Source organism: Equus asinus, chromosome 7 (assembly GCF_041296235.1).
Source record: "Equus asinus isolate D_3611 breed Donkey chromosome 7, EquAss-T2T_v2, whole genome shotgun sequence".
In the NCBI taxonomy this organism is placed as follows: Eukaryota; Metazoa; Chordata; class Mammalia; order Perissodactyla; family Equidae; genus Equus; species Equus asinus.
The window spans coordinates 55,945,986-55,971,301 of record NC_091796.1 but is presented as its reverse complement, the minus strand read 5'-3'; the positions used below and the strand labels follow the sequence as shown (position 1 = coordinate 55,971,301).

Here is a 25,316-nt window from a genome sequence, read left to right as displayed (position 1 = left end):
TCCTTGGGGCTGAGGTGTGTTTCCTGGAGGCAACAAATTGTTGGATCGTGTTCTTTAATCCATTTTGCCACTCTGTGTCTTTTTATTGGAGAGTTCAATCTGTTCACATTGAGAGTGATTATTGATGCATGTGGACTTAATGCTGTCAATCTGTCACTCATTATCTTGTTTTCCTGTGTTTCTTTTCCTGTGTGCTTTAGACTACCCATTTAATACTGCAATTTCTTATGCTGGGTTTCTTAGATTTTTCCTTATCTATGATTTGTGACTCTGTTCTGTACTTTATTTTAGTGTCTACCTTGAAGTGTGTATTTAGAATCTCGTGTATAATATAATCTATTCTCTGGTGGTCTCTTACCTACTTGACCAATACTGATTTAGACCCTTTGCTCTTCCCCTCCTAAATAATTATTTTCATTTTTTATTCCAACTCGTCTTAGTAATTTGTAGTTAGAGTGCTAAGATCGTCCTTGTTTTGGTAGTTTCTTTACTTTTACCCTAATGCTATAGTTGAATATTTGCTATCCTGTTCTGGTTCTATCCATCGGTCTCCCTAGTCTGTGGATTGTGTCCCCTTTCTCCCTTTTTTCTTTTTTCAAGTATGAGAGCCTTCTTGAGGATTTCTTGCAATGGAGGGCTTTTAGTTACAAATTCCCTTAACTTTTGTTTGTCTGGAAAAGATTTAATTTCTCCCTCATATCTGAAGGAAATTCTTGCTGGATAGAGTATTCTTGGCTGAAGGTTTTTATCCTTTAAAGCTTTGAATATATCACTCCATTCTCTCCTAGCTTGTAGGGTTTCTGTAGAGAAATCCACTGACAGTCTGACAGGGGCTCCTTTATAGGTTATTCTCTTTTTTTTCCTTACTTCCCTGAGTATTCTCTCCTTACCATTCCTATTTGCCAACTTTACTATTATGTGCCTTGTGGTAGGTCTTTTTACATTGACAAATCTAGGAGATCTAAAACCCTCCTCTACACACATTTCTCTGTTGATCCCTAGATGTGGGAAGTTCTCTTCAATAATTTTGTTAAGCACACTTTCTGCTCCATTTTCTTTTTCCATATTCTCGGGAATTCCTATGATCCTTATGTTCTTACTCCTCATTGAATCCATTATCTCTCAGAGATTTTCCTCATTTTTTTTAATTCTTAGTTCTCTTTCTTCCTCTGTCTGGCGCCATTCAGCTTGTCTGTCCTCGATTATGCTAATTTTCTCCTCTATGTTGTCTACACGGGCATTCAGGGAATCCGTATTCTGTTTTATCTGGTCCATTGTGTTTTTCATCTCAAGTAATTCTGTTTGATTCTTCTTTATGATTTCAATCTCTTTTGTGAAGTAACTCCAGAACTCGGCTTGTTTCTCTATCTTTTGCTCTAGCTAGTTGAGTTTTTTGATTATAGCTGCTCTGAATTCATTATCACTTAGTTTACCTAATTCCAAGTCCTCAGGACTTAATTCTATGTTTTTATTGTTTTCCTTCTGGTCTGGTGCTTTTATAAATTGCTGGATGGTAGAGGAGCGGTTTTTTCTCATGGTGGTAGAATTCAGTTGCAGTTACAGCCTGTCACCACTACATGGAGGTCGAGAGCCGCGTGTTAGCTCTCCGCCTTGGGGCAAGATGGCTGCGCCCACTGGCTTTGCTGGGGGTGAGGGGCTGTTACTCACACGCGCCAGTCTGGGTTCAGATGAGTTCTGTTCTCTGGTCTCCCAAGGCCCTTGATTTATAGGGTCCCCGTGGACGGAAGCTTTCCCCCCGTCAGCGGGTCTCCACTGAATCAGCGGCAGGAGTCCTGAATGATCCCCCGGTCGCGTGGCCCCTCCCCTGCTCCTTCCTGACCCGCGCCGCAGCAATCGCAGACTCTAGGGGAGGGAGCGATGTTCTCTCCTACCGTTCCGGCGCCTCCGAAGGTGTAAGCAAGGTTACGATCTCCGCCTTCTTGGTATTGTAGGTCTCTAACGAGCTGGCATTATGTTTATTCTCTGAAATTCAGTTCTTCCAATCTTTTGTTGTATTTTGGAGGGGAGAGAATCCTGGGTCAGCTCACCCCGCCATTTTTTTCTGCCTAGCCTAATTGCTATTCTTGATATTAATAATTTTGAATCATAGACTACTCCCCTCAAGAAGTTTCCAGTCTAGCTGACTTTGTGTTGGATACATGACGCAGGAAGGTAGTTTGTAAACTGCAGTGATATAGAATGTATCAATCATTTAACCTCTGTTGCAGATTGACTGTAATGTATCTGAGACAACTCCCCTTGCCCTAGTTCTCTGCAATTTATTAACAGCACATTGCACACACTACTTGGAGAGAAGGAAAATGGATGGAGCAGGTATATTTTTGACCTTTGACATCATAATCTAAAACAGGATACAGAGGATGTTTACCTTAAGAAAAAACTGGAAAGGTCTAAGAACCAAAACTAAATTCCAAACGCCTAACTGAGAGAGGAAAAATAGTTCCTTTAAGGTCTTTCGCCACCTTAGGCAAGAACACAACGTGTCAAATCAAGATTTATAAAACAGATAAATTGGGAATAGTAATTTACATTAAAAAGAATTCTTTGTAAATTTGTTATTAGGCGTTCCCTTTGGATAATGAGCTTTTGTATTTGACTTGCTTTTTTCTTTTCTGTTTGCGCAAAAGTACATCCCCTCTGCCCCATCACAACGTGGTTTTGGTGTCTTATTTGATTTCCTGGTGATTTTCTATGAAAAGTTCAGTACGGTGTTAGCCAAAATGAGCAGCTTTATGAGGCAAAGTCAAGTTTTAAAGAAAAGCAAGGCTTTATTAAAAGGTTTGCAAACCAGGGAAGTACACCCCAATCCTCAGGTTGATAGGTGAGCCTCTCCTCGGTCTGTGAGTGGTTGGGTTTTAAAGGCAAAAAGTGCAGAGTGTGCCAAGCTAAAACTGAGCCCAGTTCTGAGTGGCCGTCCTTCCCAGCTACAGTGTATTGTGCCGGGGGCTTTCTAAATGTCCTAACTTCGAGGAAAGACTACTGCATTGTTTTCCAGCCATCTGATGACAGTCAAGGTTAAAGTGTAATATTTTATTTCCACCCGTAGTTCGGCCTGGAGGTGGTCATGGTAATCCTCATGTCGACTGTGGCCTCGTTCTTATCTTTTTCTTTTTAGCAACAGCATACAACCAGGTCATAAGTCGGCTCTGTCAGAGACCTTGGGACTTGGACTTTGGCTTTCTCTTGAAATGAGGGTGGAATACCATGTGTGTAGATAGAATTCCACATTGTCCCTCAAGATGTCTCCCTAGGTATGCACCCTGTTGAATCCTCTCTTTGAATGAAGGTGGGACCTATCGATAGGATGGGGCATCCCTCCTGTGATTAGGTTATGCTTTACGGCAAAAGTGAAGGGATATTGCAAAGGTGATCAAGTTTCCTAAGGAGTTGACATTAAGTTAATCAAAAGAGATTCTTTTAAGTGGGCCTGATTTATCACATGAGTCCTTTAAGAGGGTCCGGAGAAGAAACAGAAGAAATCAGAGAAATTCAAAGCAGCAGGAGCAGACACATTCCTGTCGGCCTTGAAGAAGCAACTGCCATGTTGTGGGGAGGGCTACAAAGCAGGGCACAGCAGGCGGCCCCCGGGAGGTGAGGGCCTCTGTCCTACAGCTGCAAGGAGCTGAATTCTGTCAACAACCACTGAGCTGGAAGAGGACTTGGAGCTTCCAGGTAAGAACTCAGCCTGGGTGCCACCTAGAGTACAGCCTAGACCCTGAGCAGAGGACCCTGCTAAGCCCAGCCCGGACTCCTGACCCATGGCAGCCATGAGATTAATAAATGTGGGCTGTTGTAAATTGCTACATTTGTGGTAATTTGTTACACAGCAATACAAAGCTAATATACCAAGTCTTCACAAAAGTCCTCCCCGTGAATTTCAGGATTCCTACTCTCCCTTTCCCTGGCTTTGTCTCTATCTCACAGCACAGTTCCTAGAATGATCTTTGAAAACACCAAGTAGATAAGACCGCTTAGTACCTAGGGTAGAGAAAGGCTCAATGCATGTCTGCTGCGTGAAGGAATGAGGTCAAGAAGGCAAACACCTGGAAACTCTGGAGCACTCTGCTTCATGTGCTTTGCTTTTCCTGGTGTGTGTACTGACAGGACTCGGGTAAATATTTCACTATTGGGCAAACGTGGTTGAAACGTAAGAACAGTCACTCAACTCTGTCTTCTGAGGCCCTCACACACCAGTTTATACTGGAAACCGGGGAGAATCAGGGCTTCCTTAGCATGAGTGGGCACCTTCTACCAAGACAAGGAGACTTAAACAGCCACCACGATGTTATAGAGTGTAGCTGCTCCCACAGGGAAAACGAAAAAAAGACAGCGAAGTAAAATATAAAACCTAAGGTGTTTGGAGAGGAAACCAATTACTTAAAGGTGCTCCATAGCATTAAAATTAGTTAACGGCATTAAAAATCAACTAATACAATTAGTTCAAAATACAGACTTTCTTTAATAGAGCTTATGTGTTTTAACAAATTTGACTAAATGTGGGTAACATTCATGTGATAGAAAATGCTTTATATACTTTATTTTCAAATTAAAAATTATATTAAAAATATTGGGTACTATTTAAAACTAGCCTGCGTTTGCATATTTTGGGAGATTTTTGTCATCTTTTAAATTCTATTTTATAAATTTTACTCATTTTTAAATCTTTCTTGAAATATATTTTAATAGGAAAATTACTGTAATAAATGTTAGCATTCTTGAAGCCATGTCAATATGAAGATTTTGATAGAAATCAGCCAATTCTCAAGTTGGGAATAGGTTGCACCATGCTCTTTTATATCTGTGATTTTGAGAATCAATGTTATTTTATTAACTATACTCTTAATAGTGCTTTCAAAAAGGGAATTATCACATATTATTTTGCTAGTTAAAATGCATTGAATAATTGTTAGGTCAGATTCTGTCACGATTCAGGTGTAAATTAAGTATTTAAAAATGTGTCTCTGGGGCCAGCGGCTGGCGCAGCGGGTAAGTTTACGCGTCCGCTTCAGCAGCCCGGGGTTCGCCGGTTTGGATCCCGGGTGCAGACCTGGCACCGCTTGGCCCACCATGCTGTGGTAGGTGTCCCACATATAAAGTAGAGGAAGATGGGCACGGATGTTAGCTCAAGGCCAGTCTTCCTCAGCAAAAAGCAGAGGATTGGCAACAGATGTTAGCTCACAGCTAGTCTTCCTCAAAAAAAAAAAAGAAAGAAAAGAAAAAATGTGTTTCTTAGGTCTATGTTTTATAGACTTAACAAACATTACAAAATAATTTAAACTTACACAAAAGTAGAGAGAAATATAATGAAGCTTGCATTGGTTTTCTATTGCTGCTATAACAAATTACCATCAATTTAGTGACAACGCAAATTTATCATCTTCCTGTTCTGTAGGGCAGCAGTGCAAGTCGGCCTCACTGGGGCCGCTTTCTCACTGAATTTATCAAGGTGGCTCTGGAGAGAAGCCATTTCCCTACCTTTTCCAGATTACGATAGTCTTAGTAATAATATTTACCAGTCACTGCTTACTTACCATATACCAGGCATTCTGCTTGTTGCTTTCTGTATGACTTCTCATATTACATCTCAGTACATTAACTATACTCACAGATTGGCAAAAAACAGACCAGAATTGGTCGGGTGGAAGCCTCTGTGTGAGTTATTGCTCTGAGCCTCAGTTTACTCTTATAACACGGGCTAATGATTCCCGCTCTTAATGTAGGCTTATCTTTAGGATTATTTGAAGTGATGGATGTGAAAGCACTTTGTGAAGTAGAACATGCTATGCTGTACTAACACTAGTAATGCTAGTTAAAAGAAAAGAAAACGCGTAATCGATAGTCACACTGACCGTCTCATTTATTCATCACACATTTCTTGAAGGCACTCTGCCAGGCCCTGCAGAAGACAAGACGAAGCAGGCACAGCGGGTCCCGCAGGCGCGCGGTCTAGAGGGGACAGGCAGAGGGGAGCAGCCGCCCCGGCGCCGTCCGAGAAGGCAACCCCAAGGCGGGGCATCCCCGAGGCGGGGCAACCCGGTCACCTGGGCGGCCAGCTCCGCGCGGCCCTGCTCAGCCCCGCCGGCCTGCGCCCTCGGTTCCGGCCGGGGCTCGGGCCGGGCGCCCCAGCTCGGCGTCGGCCCCTGCAGCGCGGCGCGGGCCCGGGGGCGGCTCGGCGGGGGCGCGGGGGGCAGCCCGCCTCTCCGGGGCCGATCGCGGCCGTGCGGGGAAGAAGCCGCCGCTCCGCGCCAGCACGGCGGGGGCCCTGCCAACCAGCGGGGCGCGGGCGCCGGGGGCCTGAGCGCGCGGGGCCCGAGCCCGCCGTTAGCTGGCGGCAGCCGCCTTCCCTAACGGGCCCTTCCATGCCCCAACGACTTCCCTTCCGTGCGCTCCCCTCGCCTTTCTCGGATGTTGTTCTCGTCTCCCGCCCTCCACCGTCTGCAACGACTTCCCGGGGGTTCCAATGAGCGACAGTGCTAGACTCAAGCAGAGAGGATGGCGCACAGGCCCGAGTCGTTGAAGCCGATACAGCCGAGTGTACGTGTTTGCCTTTCCTCGGACCTATTGCTTGGAGCTGCCTGGCGAGCCCCCTGTGGCTATCTTCCTGGCCGCAGGCCGCGTTCCAGAACGCCGGCGCCGGGCAGGGCCGGGGCGGGCCTCTCCGGGGCGACTCCGGCTGTCCCCGCCCGACGGAGGCCTCCAGGGCGGGGTTGCAGGAGCCACTGTGACTCGCCGGGCCGCCGCTGCGGAAACAGGAAGCTGCGAGGATGCCGGGCCCGGGCGCGGAGGGCAGGTGAAGCGACGGCGGCCCCGCTCGCTCCGGGTTGCTGTGTTTTCCATCCGCCTTGCGCGGTGCTGAGCGCCTGGGGCAGGCGGGATTTCACGTGGATCCTTGTGGCCGTGTTATAGGATTTATGCTTCTGTGTTAATTGTTATTTCTTGTCGCTGAAAACTGGAACCTCCTTGCCATTTTAGGATTGCAGGTTAACCTATTGAAAAAAACGGTATTCTGGAAATTATTTATTTGCTAGAAAATCACCATTACTTCAGGCCCACATATTAAATCGTAGGGGCCTCTCATTTCCTAGTTTCCTGATGTAGACTGAAAAAAGAAACCGTCTTATTTTAAAATTCCATTTAAGATGAAAAATTTAACATGCAAATAGCCATTGACGGTAATATATTTAAGATAATAAACAAGTAAGGGGAAAAAACCTCCAGGTCACTGCATATTAAACTTTTTTTAGTGCTGTTTTTTGGGGGAAGGAATTTAGATATTTAATAATAGTTTTGAAGTTAAACATCAGTCAATGGATAAAATGTTTTGCTCCCAATTGTGGATTGCAGCTACTGTTCTTATGTGTTGGGCAAGATAGAACAATGCTGGATACATGTTTTATATATAAATATTTTATGAGATAATTTAAAAGACTTATTCTTGAACAATAACATAGTATCAGTCCTTTCCTTCGGCTGTGTGGTTCTCAGCTTCTTTTTCTACCTTCAGCTTTGGTTAGGTTCCTTCTCTGTGTGCCACCCGGCAGCAGCCACTGTGCGCTCTAGGAAGTGATGTGTTTCCACTGTAGTTAACAGTTAACTGGTGAAGGATTATTCAACAACAAAACACATTTTCTGTTTCATTTCAGGTAAAGCCGCTCTGATTTTGGGGAGCACAAGCCGCGTTCGAGGCTTCTCGGCCAGCTGTCTACCAGTCGCGTTCTCTGAAAGGTGAGGAGGTGACTCACGGGTGTCCCCCTAAACCCAGGCTCCCAAGACTCCTTCTTTTCTTTAAATATAAAAGTAGTGGGTTTAGATCTAAACGGAGGCCCTTGTTACAGGATATCGTTAGCTTGTAGGGTCCTGTGTGTGCGTGTGTTTGTTCCTTTTTTTAAAAATTGTGCTAAACCTGTGTAACATAAAATTTACCATTTTAACCATTTTTAAATGTACAGTTCAGTAGCTTTAAATACATTCACAATGTTCTGCAACCATCACCATTGTCTATTTCCAGAACTTTTTCCTATTCCCGAACTGAAACTCGATATCCATTAAATAATAAGTCCCCAGCCCCCGGCATCCACCCTTCTACTTTCTCTCTCTATGAATTTGACTACAGGTCCCTTATATAGGTGGAATCTCATGGTATTTGTCGTTCTGTGTCTGGCATAATATCCTCAGGGTTCATCCATGCTGTATCGTGTATCAGAATTTCATTGCTTTAAATTAAAAAAAAATTTAATTGTGGTAAAATACACATAAAATTGACCATCTCGCCAATTTTTAAAAATTTTTATTTTTATTGTGGTCATAATAGCTTATAACATTGTGAAATTTCAGTTGTACATTAATATTTGTCATGCACCATATAAGTGTGCCCCTTCACCCCTTGTGCCCACCCTCCACCCTGCTTCCCCCTGGTAATGACTAAATTATTCTCCTTGTTCATAAGTTTGTTTATATTCCACATATGAGTGAAATCATATGGTGTTTGTCTTTCTCTGTCTGGCTCATTTCACTTAATGTAATACCCTCAAGGTCCATCCACGTGGTTGCAAAGGAGAATTTCGTCATTTTTTATGGCTGAGTAGTATTCCATTGTATATATACACCACATCTTCTTTATCCAGTCATCAGTCGATGGGCACTTGGGTTGCTTCCACATCTTGGCTATTGTGAATAATGCTGCAGTGAACACAGGGGTGCATAAGGCTCTTTGTATTGTTGATTTCAAGTTCTTTGGATAAATACTCAGTAGTGAGATGGCTGGCTCATATGGTAATTCTATTTTTAATTTTTTGAGAAGTCTCCATACTGTTTTCCAAAGTGTCTGCACCAGTTTGCATTCCTACCAGCAGGGGATGAGGGTTCCCTTTTTTCTGCAACCTCTCCAACATTTGTTGTTTTTTGTCTTGGTGATTATAGCCATTCTAACAGGCCTAAGATGATATCTAAGAGTAGTTTTGATTTGCATTTCCCTGATGATTAGTGATGTTGAGCATCTTTTCATGGGCCTATTGGCCATGTATACATCTTCTTTGGAAAAATGTCTGTTCATATCCTCTGCCCGCTTTTTGATTGAGTTGTTTGTTTTTTTTGTAGTTCATTTGTGTGAGTTCTTTATATATTATGGAGACTAACCCCTTATTTGCTATATGATTTGCAAATATTTTCTCCCATTTGGTGGGTTGTTTTTTCATTTTGATCTTGGTTTCCTTTGCCTTCCAGAAGTTGTTTAGTTTGACAAAGTCCCACTTGTTTATTTTGTCTTTTGTTTCCTTTGTCTGAGTAGACATGGTATTTGAAAAGATCCTTTTAAGTCTGATGTCAAAGAGTGTACTGCTTATGTTTTCTTCCAGAAGTTTTATGGTTTCAGGTTTTACCTTCAAGTCTTTGGTCCATTTTGAGTCTATTTTAGTGTATGGAGAAAGATAATGGTCTACTTTCATTCTTTTGCATGTGGCTGTCCAGTTTTCCCAGCACCATTTATTGAAGAGGCTTTTCCTTCTCCATTGTGTGTTCTTGGCTCCTTTATCAAAAATTAGCTGCCCATAGATGTGTGGTTTTATTTATGGGCTTTCACTTCTGTTCCATTGATCTGTGTGCCTGTTCTTGTATCAATACCATGATGTTGTGATAACTATAGCTTTGTAGTATATTTTGAAGTCAGGGAATGCAATGCCACCAGCTTTGTTCTTGTTTCTCAGGATTGCTTTGGCTATTGGGGGTCTTTTGTTGCCCCATATGAATTTTAAGATTCTTTGTTCTATTTCTGTGAAGAATGTCATTGGGATTCTGATTGAGATTGCACTGAATCTGTAGATTGCTTTAGGTAGTATGGACATTTTAACTATGTTTATTCTTCCAATCCTTGTGCATGGAATATCTTTCCAGTTCATATGTCGTTATAGATTTCTTTCAGTAATGTCTCATAGTTTTCCTTGTATAGGTCTTTCACCTCCTTGGTTAAATTTATTCCTAGATATTTTATTCTTTTTGTTGTAATTGTAAATAGGATTGTATTCTTCAGTTCTTGTTCTGTTAGTTTGTTATTAGAGTATAGAAATGCTACTGATTTTTGTAAGTTGAATTTGTACCCTGCAACTTTGCTGTATTTGTTGATTATTTCTAATAGTTTTCCGATGGATTCTTTAGGGTTTTCTGTGTAAAAAATCATGTCATCTGCAAATAGTGAGAGTTTCACTTCTTCATTGCCTGTTTGGATTCCTTTTATTTCTTTTTCTTGCCTAATTGCTCTGGCCAAAACCTCTAGTACTATGTTGAATAAGAGTGACAAGAGTGAGCACCCTTGTCTTGTTCCTGTTCTCAGGGGGATGGCTTTCAGTCTTCCTCAGAGTATGATGTTAGCTGTGGGTTTGTCATATATGGCCTTACCATGCTGAGGTACTTTCCTTCTGTACCCATTTTATTTCGAGTTTTTATCATGAATGGATGTTGGATCTTGTCAAATGCTTTCTCTGCATCTATGGAGATCATCATGTGATTTTTGTTCCTTATTTTGTTAATGTGTATCACGTTGATTGATTTGCAGATGTTGAACCATCCCTGTGTCCCTGGTATGAATCCCACTTGATCATGGTGTATGATCTTGTTAATGTGTTGCTGTATTCGATTTGCCAATATTTTGTTGAAGAATTTTGCATCTATGTTCATCAGAGTTATTGGCCTTTAATTTTCCTTCTTTGTGTTGTCCTTGTCTGGCTTTGGTATCAGGGTGATGTTGGCCTCATAGAATGTGTTAGGAATATTTTCATCTTCCTCAATTTTTTGAAATAGTTTGAGAAGAATAGGTAATAAATCTTTGAATGTTTGGTAGAATTCTCCAGAGAAGCCATCTGGTCCTGGACTTTATTTTGGGGGAATTTTTTGATTACTCTTTCAATCTATTTACTTGTGATTGACCTATTCAGATTCTCTATTTCTTCTTGATTCAGTTTTTAGAGGTTGTAAGAGTCTAGAATTTACCCATTTCTTCTAGGTTGTCCAGTTTGTTGGCATGTAGTTTTTCATAATATTCTCTTATAATCTTTTGTATTTCCATGGTATCCATTGTAATGTCTCCTCTTTCATTTCTAATTTTATTTATTTGAGCCTTCTCTTTTTTTCTTAGTGAGTCTAGCTAAGGGTTTGTCAATTTTTTTTTTCTCAAAGAACCAGTTCCTTGTTTCATTGATCCTTTCTACAGTCTTTTTTTGTTTCAATTTCATTTATTTCTTCTCTAATTTTTATTATTTCCCTCCTTCTGCTGACTTTGGACTTTGTTTGTTCTTCTTTTCTTATTCTGTTAGGTATAGTTTAAGATTGTTTATTTGAGGTTTTTCTTGTTTGTTAACATGGGCCAATATTGCTGTAAATTGCCCTCTTGGGACCACTTTTACTGCATCCCATATGAGTTGGTATGGTGTTTTCATTCTCATTTGTCTCCAGATATTTTTTGATCTCTCCCTTTATTTCTTTGACAACCCATTGGTTGTTCAGTAGCATGTTGTTTAGTCTGCACAGTTTTGTTCCTTTCGCAGCTTTTTTCTTGTAGTTGATTTCTAGTTTCATAGCATTATGGTCTGAAAAGACAGTAGATATGATTTCAAACTTCTTCAACTTATTGAGCTTTGCCTTGTTTCCCAATATATGGTCTGTCCTGGAGAACGTTCCATGTGTGCTTGAGAAGAATATGTATGCTGCTGGTTTTGGATGGAGTGCTCTCTCTATATCTATTAAGTTCATCTGGTCTGGTTTTTCATTTAATTCCACTATCTCCTTGTTGACTTTTTGTCTGGATGATCTATCCATTGTGTAAGTGGGATATTGAGGTTCCCTACTATTATTGTGTTATTGGTAATATCTCCTTTTAGGTTTGTTAATAGTTGCTTTATGTACTTTGGTGCTCCTGTGTTGGGTGCATATATGTTTATAAGTGTCATGTCTTCTTGGTAGAGAGTCTCTTTTATCATTATATACTGCCTATGTCTCTCTGTACCTGTTTTATCTTGAACTCTACTTTGTCTAATATAAATATGGCAATGCCTGCTTTCTTTTGTTGGCCATTAGCTTGGAGCATTGTCTTCCATCTCTTTCCTCTGAGCCCATGTTTATCTTTAGAGCTGAGATGTGTTTCCTGGAGGCAGCATGTTGCTGGATCTTGTTCTTTAGTCCATCCTGCCACTCTGTGTCTTTTGATTGGAGAATTCAATCCATTTACATTTAGAGTGATTATTGATATATGAGGGCTTAATACTGCCATCTTATCCCACATTTTCCTCTTCTTCTGCATTTCCTTTATTTCTCGTCCCATGTTATTTCAGACTACTGACTTGATTAGATAGTTTTCTATGTTGGTTTTCTTCATTTTCTCCTTGTTTATCGTATATGTCTCTGTTCTAATTATTTGTTTAGTGCTTACCATTAGGTTCATATAAAAAGTCTTGAAGATGTGACAGTCCATTTTCTGATTGCCTCTTATTTCCTTAGGCTATACTGATTCTATCCCTTTCCTCTTCCCTTTCTAAGGTATTTTTGTCATATCTTATTCCATCTTGTGTTGTGAGTTTGTGGTTAAAATGATGAGATAATTTTTATTTTGGTGTTTTCTTTTTCTTTATCCTTGATGTAAAAGTTAAGTGTTTACCAACCTGATTGATAGAGAGCTACCATTTTCTGATTATTACCTACCTATTCATCTCCTTGCTCAGGGCTTTGGAGCCACTTTCCTGTTTGGTTTTTTTTTCTTTCAGGTATAATGGCCTTCTTGAGGATTTCTTGTAGAGGAGGGTCTTGTGGTGATGAACTCCCTTACCTTTTGCTTATCTGGGAAAGTTTTTATTTCTCCGTCATATCTGAAGGAGATTTTCGCTGGATAGAGTATTCTTGGCTGAAAGTTTTTGTCTTTCAGGATTTTGAATACATCATTCCACTCTCCCCTAGCCTATAAGGTTTCTGTTGAGAAATCCACAGAAAGCCTGCTAGGGATTCCTTTGTAAGTTATTCTTTTCTTCCTTACTGCCCTTAATATTTTTTCTTTGTCATTGTGTTTTACCAGCTACTACTATATGTATATATAGTTTTGCAGGAAGTCTTTTTGCATTAACATAGTTGGGAGTTCTGGTAGCCTCTTTCACGTGGATTTCCATCTCCCTTCTCCAGGTTTGGGAAATTCTCTGCCATTATTTCTTTGAACAAGCTTTCTGCTCCATTCTCCTTCTCGTCCCCCTCTGGAATATCTATGATCCTTATGTTGCTTTTCCTTAATTGAGTCAGATATTTCTCCGAGAGCTTCTTCATTTCTTTTTAGTCTTAGTTCTCTCTTCTCCTTCCTCTGAAGCATTTCTATATTATTATCCTCTAAAGTGCTAATTCGGTCCTCTGTATTGTCAGTTCTGTTGTTTAGCGAGTACATGTTTTTCTTTATCTCATCCATTGTGTTTTTCATCTCCAACAATTCTGATTGGTTCTTCTTTATAGTTTCAATCTCTTTTGTGAAGAAGCTCCTGAATTCATTAATTTGTCTTTCTGTGTTTTCTTGTAACTAGTTGAGTTTTTTTATGATACCTGTTTTGAATTCTTTGTCATTTAGATTATGGATTTCTGTGTCTTCAGGGTTGGTTTCTGGGTACTTGTCATTTTCCCTCTGGTCTGAACATTTAATATACTTTGTCATTCTGCTTGATGATGTGGATTTTTGCCTCCACATGGTGTTATTATCTGGTTGCTCCTGCCATGTGCCTCCACTGCTTGGGGATCAGGCACTGTGTACTCTGGACCCAGCACGATCAGGGCCTCCCCAGCTCCAGCCACTGACTGCTTCCTCACTGTGTGATGCTCTGTCTGATGGCAGATCTGGAGCACTGGGCAGGGGTAGGGGTGCTTTCTTGCACCTGAGCTTCCCCAAACCTCCACTTCTCTTTCTGTGTGATCACAGGATTGGAGTGCCAGGTGAGGGAAGGGGTGCTTTCTTACACCTGCTTGCCTCCCCCAACCGCTGCCTCTCTCTCTGCATGGTGCTCTGGGCACTCACAGGGCTCCACCAGCCACTGCTTCTCTCTCTGCATCGTGCTGTAGGTGATCATGGGCCTGGGCCACCAGGCGAGGGCAGGGCACCTCTCCTTAGCTGCACACCTCCCCCAGCCAGCCCTTGTCTCTCTGCACCATGCTCCAGCAGTCATGGGACTGGAGCGCCAGGTGAGGTCAGGGCCCCTCTCCCCAGCTGCACACCTCCCCCAGCTGTGGCCCCTCTCCCTCCGAGGAGCTCCTGCTGGTCAGCTTCCATTTCCTCCAGAGGATCCAGCCCCGTCACCACCTTCAGACATATGGCTGCGTGGGTCTCACAAACGTCTTTTGTGTTGTATATGTGTCCTCTGTTGGTGTATGAATGTCCTTTTGGTTGTGTTTTAGAGGAGAGAGTCCAAGGGAAGAGCTCACTCCGTCACCTCCTTGCCAATTTTTGAATAGACTATTTTTTAAGAGCAGTTTTAACAGAACGTACAGAGAGTTCTCATATAATCCCCATCCCCATGTAGCATGACCTCCTCTGTTATCAACATCCTTCAGCAGAGTGATATATTTGTTACAATTGATGAGTCTACAGTGACACATCGTGATCACCCAAAGTCCTTGGTTTACATGAAGTCCACTGTTGATGCTGTACATTCTATGGGTTTTAACAACGTATAATGACATGTATCCACCATTTCAATATCATTCAGAGTATTTTCACTGCCATAAATATCCCCTGTGCTCCATCTGTTTGTTCCTACCTTCCTCCCCAGCAACCCCTGGCAACCTCTGCTCTTTTTTTACCGTCTGCATAGTTTTACCTTTTCCAGAATGTCATATAGAAGGAATCTTATTATGTAGCCTTCTCAGATTGGCTTCTTTCACTTAGTATTATGCATTTAAGGTTCTTCCATGTCTTTTCATGGCTTGATAGCTCATTTCTTTTTAGCACTGAATTATATTCCACTGTCAGGATGTGCCACAGTTTATTCATCCTTTCACCTACTGAAGTACACCTTGATTGCTTCCAAGTTTGGGCAATTATGAGTAAAGCTGCTATAAACATCTGTGGGCAGGTTTTTGTGTAGACATATGTTTTAAATTCGTTTGGGTAAATACCAAGCAACACAATTGCTGGATTATAGGGTAAAAGTATGTTTCAATTGTAAGAAGCTGTCAAACTGTCTTCCAAAGTACCTATACCATTTTGCCTTCCCACCAGCAATGAATGAGAGTTCCTGTTGTTCCACATTTTTGCAAACATTTGATGTTGTCAGTGTTCTGGATTTTGGCCATTCTAATAGGTGTGTAGTGGTATCTCATTGTTTTAATTTGCATTTCCCCGGTGTCATATGATGTGGAGCATCTTTTCATATGCTTATTTGCCAATATACTTCTTTTTTGTGTTTGTGAGGAAGACTGTTGCTGAGCTAACATCTGTGCCAATCCTCCTCTATTTCATTAGGACGCCACCACAGCATGGCTTGACAAGTGATGCTAGGTCCACACCCAGGATCTGAACCTGCAAACCCTGGGCTGCTGAAGCGGAGTGCACAAACTTAACCACTACACCACCAGGCCAGCCCTGCCAATATACTTCTTTAGCAAGGTCTCTATTAAGATATTTGGCACATTTTTAATTCCTAATTTTTTCCCATAGCTATGTTGAGGTATAATTGACAAATAAAAGTATATATTTTTAGAGTGTACAACATGATGATTTGATATAAGGGTACATTATGAAATGATTCTCATAATCAAGTTGATACATCCATCGCCTCACATAGTTATCTTTATTTATTTATTTTTTTGTGATGAGAATGCTTACATTTACTCTCTAACTTTTGCCCATTTTTGAATGGGATTGTATGTTTTCTTACTGCATTTTAAGAGTTCTTTGTATAAGTTGGATAACAGCTGCTTATTAGATGTGTCTTTTGCAAATATTTTCTCCCAGTCTGGGGCTTGTCTTCTCATTCTCTGGAGCCATCTTACTATTTTTATTTACTTATTTATTTATTTTATTTTTATTGAGTTGATGATGGGTTACAATCTTGTGAAATTTCAGTTGTACATTATCGTTTGTCAGTCGTGTTGTAGGTTCACTCCTTCACCTTTGTGCCCACCCCCACCCCACCTTTCCCCCAGTAGCCACTAATCTGTTCTCTTTGTCTGCATTTTTAAATTCCTCATATGAGTGGAGTCATACAGAGATTGTCCTTCTCTATCTGGCTTATTTCACTAACATAATTCCCTCAAGATCCATCCATGTTGTTGCAAATGGGATGATTTTGTTCTTTTTTATGGCTGAGTAGTATTCCATTGTATATATATATATACCACATCTTCTTTATCCAATCATCTGTTGATGAGCGCTTAGGTTGCTTCCATGTCTTGGCTATTGTAAATAATGCTGCAATGAACATAGGGGTGCATGGGACTTTTGGAATTCCTGATTTCAAGCTCTTTGGATAGATACCCAGTAGTGGGATAGCTGGATTGTATGGTAGTTCTATTTTTAATTTTTTGAGGATCTCCATACTGTTTTCCATAGTGGCTCCACCAGTTTGCAATCCCACCAACAGTGAGGGTTCCTTTTTCTCCACAACTTCTTCAATATTTGTTACTATTTGTTTTGGTTATTTTTGTCATTTTAATGGGTGTAAGGTGATATCTTAGTGTAGTTTTGATTTGCATTTCCCTGATGATCAGCAATGATGAACATCTTTTCATGTGCCTATTGGCCATCCGTATATCTTCTTTGGAGAGATGTCTGTTCATGTCTCCCATCCATTTTTTTTTTTTTTTTTTTTTTAAGATTTTATTTTTTCCTTTTTCTCCCCAAAGCCCCCCGGTACATAGTTGTGTATTCTCCGCTGTGGGTTCCTCCAGCTGTGGCATGTGGGACGCTGCCCCAGCGTGGTCCGACGAGCAGCGCCATGTCCGCGCCCAGGATTCGAACCGACGAAACACTGGGCCGCCTGCAGCGGAGCGCGCGAACTTAACCACTCGGCCACGGGGCCAGCCCCTCTCCCATCCATTTTTGATTGGTTGTTTGATTTTTTTGTTGTTGAGTTGTCAGAGTTCTTTATATATTATGGATATTAAGCCTTTGTTGGATGTATGACTTGCAAATATTTTTTCCCAGTTAGTGGGTTGTTTTTTTGTTTCAATCCTGTTTTCTGTTGCCTTGAAGAAGCTCTTTAATCTGATGACGTCCAATTTGTTTATTCTTTCTATTGTTTCCCTTGTCTGAGAAGACATGGTGTCTGAAAAGATACTTTTGATGCTGATGTCAAAGAGTGTACTGCCTACATTTTCTTCTAGAAGCCTTATGGTTTCAGGTCTTACCTGTAGGTCTTTGATCCATTTTGAGTTTATTTTGGTGAATGGTGAAAAACAATGGTCAATTTTCATTCTTTTACATGTGGCTTTCCAGTTTTCCCAGCACCATTTCTTGAAAAGACTTTCTTTTCTCCATTGTATGCCCTCATCTCCTTTCTTTGAAGATTAGGTGTCCATAGATGTGTGGTTTTATTTCTGGGCTTTCAATTCTGTTCCATTGATCTGTGCACGTGTTTTTGTACCAGTACCGTGCTGTTTTGATTACTGTAGCTTTGTAGTATGTTTTGAAGTCAGGGATTGTAATGCCTCCAGCTTTGTTCTTTTTTCTCAGGATTGCTCTAGCAATTCGGGGTCTTTTGTTACCCCATATGAATTTTAGGATTCTTTGTTCTATTTCTGTAAAGAATGTCATTGGGATTCTGATTGGGATGGCATTGAATGTGTAGATTGCTTTAGGTAGAATGGACGTTTTAACTATCTTTATTCTTCCAATCAATGTACAGGGAATGTCTTTCCATCTCTTTATGTCGTCATCCATTTCTTTCAGAAAAGCCTTGTAGTTTTCATCCTATAGGTCTTTCACTTCCTTAGTTAAATTCACCCCGAGGTATTTTATTCTTTTTGTTGCGATTGTGAATGGTATTGTGCTCTTGAGCTCTTTTTCTGTTAGTTCATTATTAGAGTATAGAAATGCTACTGATTTATGTACATTGATCTTATACCCTGCAACTTTGCCGTAGTTGTTGATTATTTCTAAAAGTTTTCCAATGGATTCTTTGGGGTTTTCTATATATAAGATCATGTCATCTGCAAACAGCAAGAGTTTCACTTCTTCGCTCCCTATTTGGATTCCTTTTATTCCTTTCTCTTGCCTAACTGCTCTGGCCATAACCTCCAGTACTAGGTTAAATAAGAGTGGTGATAGAGGGCATCCTTGGCTCATTCCTGTTTTCAGGGGGATGGCGCTCAGTTTTTGCCCATTGAGTATGATGTTGGCCATGGGTTTGTCATATATGGCCTTTATTATGTTGAGGTGGTTCCCTTCTATCCCCATTTTGTTCAGATTTTTTTGTCATAAATGGCTGTTGGATCTTGTCAAATGCTTTCTCTGCATCTATTGAGATGATCATGTGGTTTTTATTTCTCAGTTTGTTGATGTGGTGTATCATGTTGATTGATTTGCAAATGTTGAACCATCCCTGTGTCCCTGGCATGAATCCCATTTGATCATGATGTATGATCCTTTTGATGAATTGCTGAATTCTGGTTGCCAAAATTTTGTTGAGAATTTTTGCATCTATGTTCATCAGCGATATTGGCCTGTAGTTCTCCTTTCTCGTGCTGTCCTTGTCAAGCTTTGGTATCAGCGTGATGTTGGCCTCATAGAATGTGTTAGGAAGTGTTCCATCCTCCCTAAGTGTTGGAATAGCTTGAAAAGGATAGGTATTAAATCCTCTCTGAAAGTTTTGTAGAATTCCCCAGGGAAGCCATCTGGTCCTGGGGTTTTATTCTTTGGGATGCTTTTGATTGCTATTTCAATCTCTTTCCTTTTGATTGGTCTGTTCAAATTGTCTGCTTCTTCTTCACTAAGCTTTGGGAGATTGTAGGAATCCAAGAATTAATCCATTTCCTCTAGGTTATCCACTCTGTTGGCATATAGTTTTGTGTAGTATTCTCTTATAATCCGTTGTATTTCTGCAGAGTCTTTTGTTATTTCTCCTCTTTCATTTCTGATTTTGTTTATTTGAGCTTTCTCTCTTTTTTTCTTTGTAAGTCTGGCTAGGGGTTTGTCAACTTTATTTATCTTCTCAAAGAATCAGCTCTTTGTTTCATTGATCCTTTCTACTGCCTTTTTTGTTTCAATAGCATTTATTTCTGCTCTGATTTTTATTATTTCTCTCCTTCTGCTGACTTTGGGCTTTGTTTGTTCTTCTTTCTCTAATTCAATTAGATGTAGTTTAAGATCGCTGATTTGGGATTTTTTTTGTTTGTTAAGATTTGCCTGTGTTGCGATGAATTTCCCTCTTAATACAGCTTTTGCTGTATCCCATGTGAGTTGATATGGCATGTATCATTTTCATTTGTCTCCAGGTATTTTTTGATTTCTTCTTTAATTTCTTCAATGACCCATTGCTTGTTCAATAGCATATTGTATAGTCTCTGCATGTTTGCGCCTTTCTCAACTTTTTTCTTGTAATTAATTTCTAGCTTTATAGCATTATGATTGGAGAAGATGCTTGTTATTATTTCAATTTTTCTTAAATTTGTAGAGGCTTGCCTTGTTTCCCAACATATGGTCTGTCCTTGAGAATGTTTCATGCACACTTGAGAAGAATGTGTATTCTGCTGGTTTGGGGTGAAGTGTTCTATATATGTCTATTAAGTCCAACTGTTTTAGATTTTCATTTAGGTCCACTGTTTCCCTGTTGATTTTCTGTCTGGATGATCTGTCCATTGATGTGAGTGGGGCGTTGAGGTCCCCTACTATTATTGTGTTACTTTTGATATCTTCTTTTAGGTTTGTTAATAGTTGCTTTATGAACTATGGTGCTCCTGTGTTGGGTGCATAGATATTTATAAGCGTTATTTTTTCTTGATGAAGTGTCCCTTTGATCATTATGTATTGGTCCTCTATGTCTCTCTTTACCTGCCTTAACTTGAAATCTGTTTTGTCTGATATAAGTATTGTGACACCTGCTGTCTTTTGTTTGCTATTAGCTTGGAGTGTTGTCTTCAACCCCTTCACTTGAGCCTGTGTTTGTCCTTGGAGCTGAGGTGTGTTTCCTGGAGGCAACAAATTGTTGGATCTTGTTTTGTAATCCATTTTGCCAATATGTGTCTTTATTTGGGAGAGTTCAATCCTTTTACATTGAGGGTGAGTATTGATGTATGAGGGCTTAATACTGTCATTCTGTCGCTCATTTTCTGGTTTCCCTGCGTTTCCTTTGTTTCTCATCCTGTGTGTTTTAGCCTACCCAATGACTTCTGCAATTTCTTTGGCTGGGATTTATAGCTTTTTCCTTATTTATGTTTTGTGTCTCTGTTGTGTGTTTTAGTTTAGTAGCTACCCTGCAGTTGGTATTCAGAATCTCGTGTATAATATAGTCTGGTTTCTGGTGGTCTCTTACTTCCTTTGCCTAAACTGATTCAGTCCCTTTCATCTTCTCCTCCTAAAGTATTATTTTCGTCTCTTATTCCAACTTGTGTTGTGAGTTTGTGGTTCGAGTGATAAGATTGTCTTTACTTTGGTGATTTTCCTTCCTTTTATCCTAGTGCTATAGTTCAATACTTGCTATCCTGTTCTGGTTCTATCTACTTGTCTCCCTACTCTGTATTTTGTGACCCCTTTCTCCCTTCTTTTCTTTTTCTGGTATGAGGGCCGTCTTGACGATTTCTTGTAGGTGTGGTCTTGTGACTATGAAGTCCCTTAGCTTTTGTTTGTCTGGAAAAGATTTAAGTTCTCCCTCATATCTGAAGGATATTTTTGCTGGATAGAGTCTTCTTGGCTGAAGATTTTTATCCTTTAAAGTTTTGAATATGACTTTCCAATCTCTCCTAGCGTGTGAGGTTTCTGTAGAGAAATCCGCTGAAAGTCTGATAGGGGTTCCTTTGTAGGTTATTTTCTTCTGTCTTGCTGCCCTGAGTATTTTTTCTTTGTCATTCATTTTTGCCATTTTTACTACTATATGCCTTGGAGGAGGTCTTTTTACATTTACAAATGTAGGAGATCTGAAAGCTACCTCCACACATATTTCTCTCTCAATATCTAGATTTGGGAAGTTCTCTGCTATTATGTCGTTGACCACACTTTCTGCTCCATTTTCCTTTTCTACGCCCTCAACTTAAAGAATCCGATGATTCTTAAGTTGCATTTTCTCATTGAGTCAGCTATTTCTCAGAGATTTTCTTCAGTTTTTTAAATTCTTAGTTCTCTTTCTTCCTCTGTCTGGAGCCATTCCACCTGTCTATCTTCGATCATGCTAATTTCCTCTTCTATGGTGTCTACATGGGCATTCAGGGAGTCCGTATTCTGTTTTGTCTGATCCATTGTATTTTTCATCTGTAGTATTTCTGATTGGTTCTTCTTTATAGTTTCAATCTCTTTTATGAAGTAACTCCAGCACTCGTTGACTTGTTTCTCTATATTTCCCTTTACCTCATTGAGTTTTTTGATGATAGCTATTCTAAAGTCATTTTTACTTAGTTTACCTATTTCCAAGTCCTCAGTACATACTTCTGTGCTTTTATTGTTTTCCTTGTGGTCTGGAGCTTTTATAAATTGCTGGATGTTAGAGGAGTGATTTTTGCACATAATGCTATTATTTGGTTGCTGTTACAGCCTGTGCCACTAGGCAGGGGTGGAGAGCCACGTGTTCTGAGCCCTCTGCCTTCAGCCACAATGGCAGTGCACAGCATGGGTTAGGGGAGGAGGGGCCTTTTCTCTCCTGTGCAGACCTGGACTCCGATCAGTTCTCACTCCCTGGTTTCCTGAGTCGTGGCTTGTTGGGCTTCCCCCATGGGAAAGCTTTCCCTCATTAGAGGGTTTCTACCACACACTCTGTGGGAGTCCTGGACGATCCCCCTAATGTGCGGGCCCCTCTCTCGCTCCTTCCCTCACCCAAGGCAGGGATCCCCTTCTCTAGGGGAGGGAGCGAAGTTCTCTCTTACCCTGTTCCATCTCCTCCGAGGGCAGGTCCAGCCTCTCCACCCTTGTAGTTTGACCGCTGTGGGTCTCTGATGATTTCTGTGTTATTAGGATTATTTTGGTTGGAATGCAGTTGCTCCTTTTGGTGGTAACTTGGAGTGGATAGAGTCCCTGGTGACCTCACTTCACCATGTCACTCAGGATTTACTTTTTTAAAAAAAGATTATTTCTGTCAATCTCCATGACATCAGTGGAGGTAGTACTGTGATCCCCAATATGAGGCTCAGAAAGGATAGGTGGCCTGCCCAAGGTCACAGAGCAGAGCTGCAGATTGGGTTCTTTTTATTTCAACCCTGCTGCTCTGCCTGGGTGGGTATTCATAACAGGATAAAATAGTGGAAGAGGAACAAGAACTGCTAATTACCCATAGAGCTCTTAGGTTTTCCCCTTTCCTGCCAAGAAGGGCAGGCTCAGTTTGTGCATGTCTGTCCCGGTGGTAGGACTGTCTCCATGGCTCCCAATTGCTTGTGGTTAGCAAGTTTCCTTCAGCTGTGTCCAAAAATGAGGAAGCACTCTGTCCCTGAGGTTGGCTTCAGACTTAGTGCAAGAAGTGAGCACAAGGAGAAGGTCCCTTTATACCCCTCTAGAAGCAGCCGTCAGGTAGGAGTGACATCTCATTACCTAATGTTTGGTTTCAGATGGTGCCTGGCATGGTGGCCTTGCTGTGCCATTTCTAGGGAGAGAATGGATCCCTTCCTCCACCCCCATCAGCCCTAAAAATTACTCTGTTCATTTCAGAAGGTAAAAGGGATGTACTTTGGCCATAACATTGAAGACAATATTGGAAATACCTAATTTGATGAGTAATACAAAGAGTTTTGAATAGAGGAAAAATGGTAGTTTTCCAAGATTTGAGCAAAAAGAAGTCAGTGTGAGGATTTGGTGTCAGAAGTTGTCAAATAGGGTTTTCACTCTGATGAGGAGTTCTGTTTTTTAAAAATGATCACATTATACCAGAGAGCTGATTCACATGGTCTTAGGGTTTTCTCAAGAAAATCTGTGACAGCACCAGTTAGCTTCCTTGCTCTCCCTCTATTTTTTTCCCTTCTTCCCCTCCTTTCCTCCTTCCCACTTTCCCTCCTTCTCCTCCCTTCCTTCTTCCCTCCTTCCTTCTTTCTTAGCAACTCCTCTATCTGAATGGCTCTGTGGAGAATATTTTTTATTTCTTTGTAGAAAAAAGAACATAGACATTTGAGGGAAGGGCAGGGCTCCCTAACCTTTGGTTTGTTTGCTCCGCCCTCCTTATCTGAACTGACTAATTAGTCCTGTTTACACAGCAGTCAGCCTGGAGGTGAGGCCATCCTGAGTGGGCTCAGCAGAATCAAATGGACACAGGAATCAGGGAATCAGGTCAGAGAGAGCTCCTGTTGCCTGTGAGTGCAAACCCATGGCTTGTCTCTCCATGTCATCCACCCTGCTCTCTTTTGGTCCAGAGAAGCTGGAGGACCATAGCTTTGTGTCCTGTCCAACCACTGAACCCTACCCTGGGCTGCGCTTACCAGGGCATGTCCACTTTCCTTGTTTCCAGGCCACTCCTCTCTCCTTGCTTGTTCCAAGATCTTAGTCATCACTAATGAAACAAGGTTCTCTCTGATTCACAGAAGTGGGTGTAGAAAAGCAATTATCAAGTTGTCATTCTGGTTTTCATCCTGGGAAACTTGGAACCTATAAGGAGCAAGGGTTTGCATACTAGAAGAACCCTACATCCAACCCTAGAAGGTTGTGGTTCCATTGTTCTCAGCTAGTCCTCTGTGGTCTGAGGAAATATTAAGGTTTTAGGAGGTTTCAACTGCTTTTTTGGCCTTAGCTTTTAGGGTTTGGGAGATTCTAGGCCTCTTGAAAGAAAATGAGATAGTAAGATCAAATGGTTGCTTTTGATATATTAGATTGCGTCAAAACAAAGGAAATGAGATGGTTTTAAGGAATATATTTATTATCCCTTAGAGTGTCTCTCTTTTTTCTCTTTTATGAATATTAGCCAAGGAGAGAGTCCATACTCTTAGCCACACTGGTGAATGGTTACTAACAGCATTTGTACAATTATTCTAAAGTTTGATTGCAGACTGATGGATAGCAGCAAAAAAGCATTGTTATGTTTTCCTCATTTTCATCTGATTAAGTGCTAGCCTTATGGGGTAGAGTTATGCAGAGGGTGACTACACATCCTGAGTTGCCTAAAATAGTCCTGGTTTCCATCATTGCCTTGTTTTTATTATCATTAGAGCCACTTTTGACTCTCAAGGTTGTCCCTGGTTGGAATATAAAGTATATGGTGATTCTAGTTATGTGGCACATGTGGTTCAACCTTAGAGAAAACAGAGGTGGCAAGGAAGTTCTAAGTAAAGAGAATTTTGTATGGTATTCAATCACTGATGATCCAGACCCAGTTGATAAAGATATTGTGGATTTTCTGAGTACAATTCCAGTAAGAGCAGTTGATCCCAGATTACATGTGAGGCTGCTTTTGACCTCTTTATCTGAAAGGACATACAGTCATCCCTCAGTATCTGTGGGGGATTGGCTCCAGGACCCCCTGCGGATATAAAAATCCATGGATGCTGAAATCCCTTATATAAAATGGTGTAGAATTTGCATTTAACCTATACACATCCTCTCGTATACTTTAAATAATCTCTATACTACTCATAATACCTATTACAATGTAAATGCCATGTAAATAGTTATACTGTATTGTTTAGAGAATAATGACAAGAAAAAAATGTCTATACATGTTCAGTACAGACACAACCATCGTGGGCTTTTCCATTCAGGATTGGTTGAATCCGGGGATGTGAAAACCGTGAATATGGAGGGCCAGCTGTATTTAAAATCTAGCACTGTTCTGTATACTGTTCCCTCTTTAATCAAGAACTTAATATAAATAATGCCATTCCAGTGCAGACAGAGGAAGGATGAAGACTTGAGGCATAGTGCCATTTATTTCACTCCTATGCTATCATTTCACCTTCTTCCTAAAAACCACAAATGGAAGTAAGTACTTAAGACTACAGCATAACAATTGCCAGCACCACATTTGAATAGTCACGAAGAGGTTTCCTCATTTATCACTTTCTGAAGGTATTTCCACTTCTGGGGTTATGTTTTAGACTTTTGATAATGGCTCAAAATACATGTTCACTCCTATTTCTTTTTCTTTAGGTAAGGTTTTAGAAATTGTCTATATCTGAATGGTTGCTTATGACAGAACACCACTGTGAAGTAAGCTAGGGTCTTTATAGGG

At 40.8% G+C, this 25,316-nt stretch overlaps 1 protein-coding gene across 50 annotated transcripts in view; it reads left to right on the top strand.

The window, feature by feature from the left end:
* MPPE1 (metallophosphoesterase 1) overlaps positions 1 to 25,316 on the top strand; it is a 69,809-nt gene that overhangs the window by 32,431 nt on the left and 12,062 nt on the right. For 2 of the 50 annotated variants that reach the window (XM_070513448.1, XM_044773519.2), the window contains exons 1-4: positions 6,768 to 7,001; positions 7,665 to 7,746; positions 15,491 to 15,634; positions 20,089 to 20,245. The gene's annotated coding sequence lies outside the window, so the exon portion shown is untranslated. Of the gene's footprint in view, positions 1 to 6,223; positions 7,023 to 7,664; positions 7,747 to 15,490; positions 15,635 to 20,088; positions 20,246 to 23,352; positions 23,426 to 25,316 lie in introns of those variants that run through there. The other 48 variants (XM_070513443.1, XM_014829074.3, XM_070513444.1 and 45 more) reach the window with 43 other exon arrangements.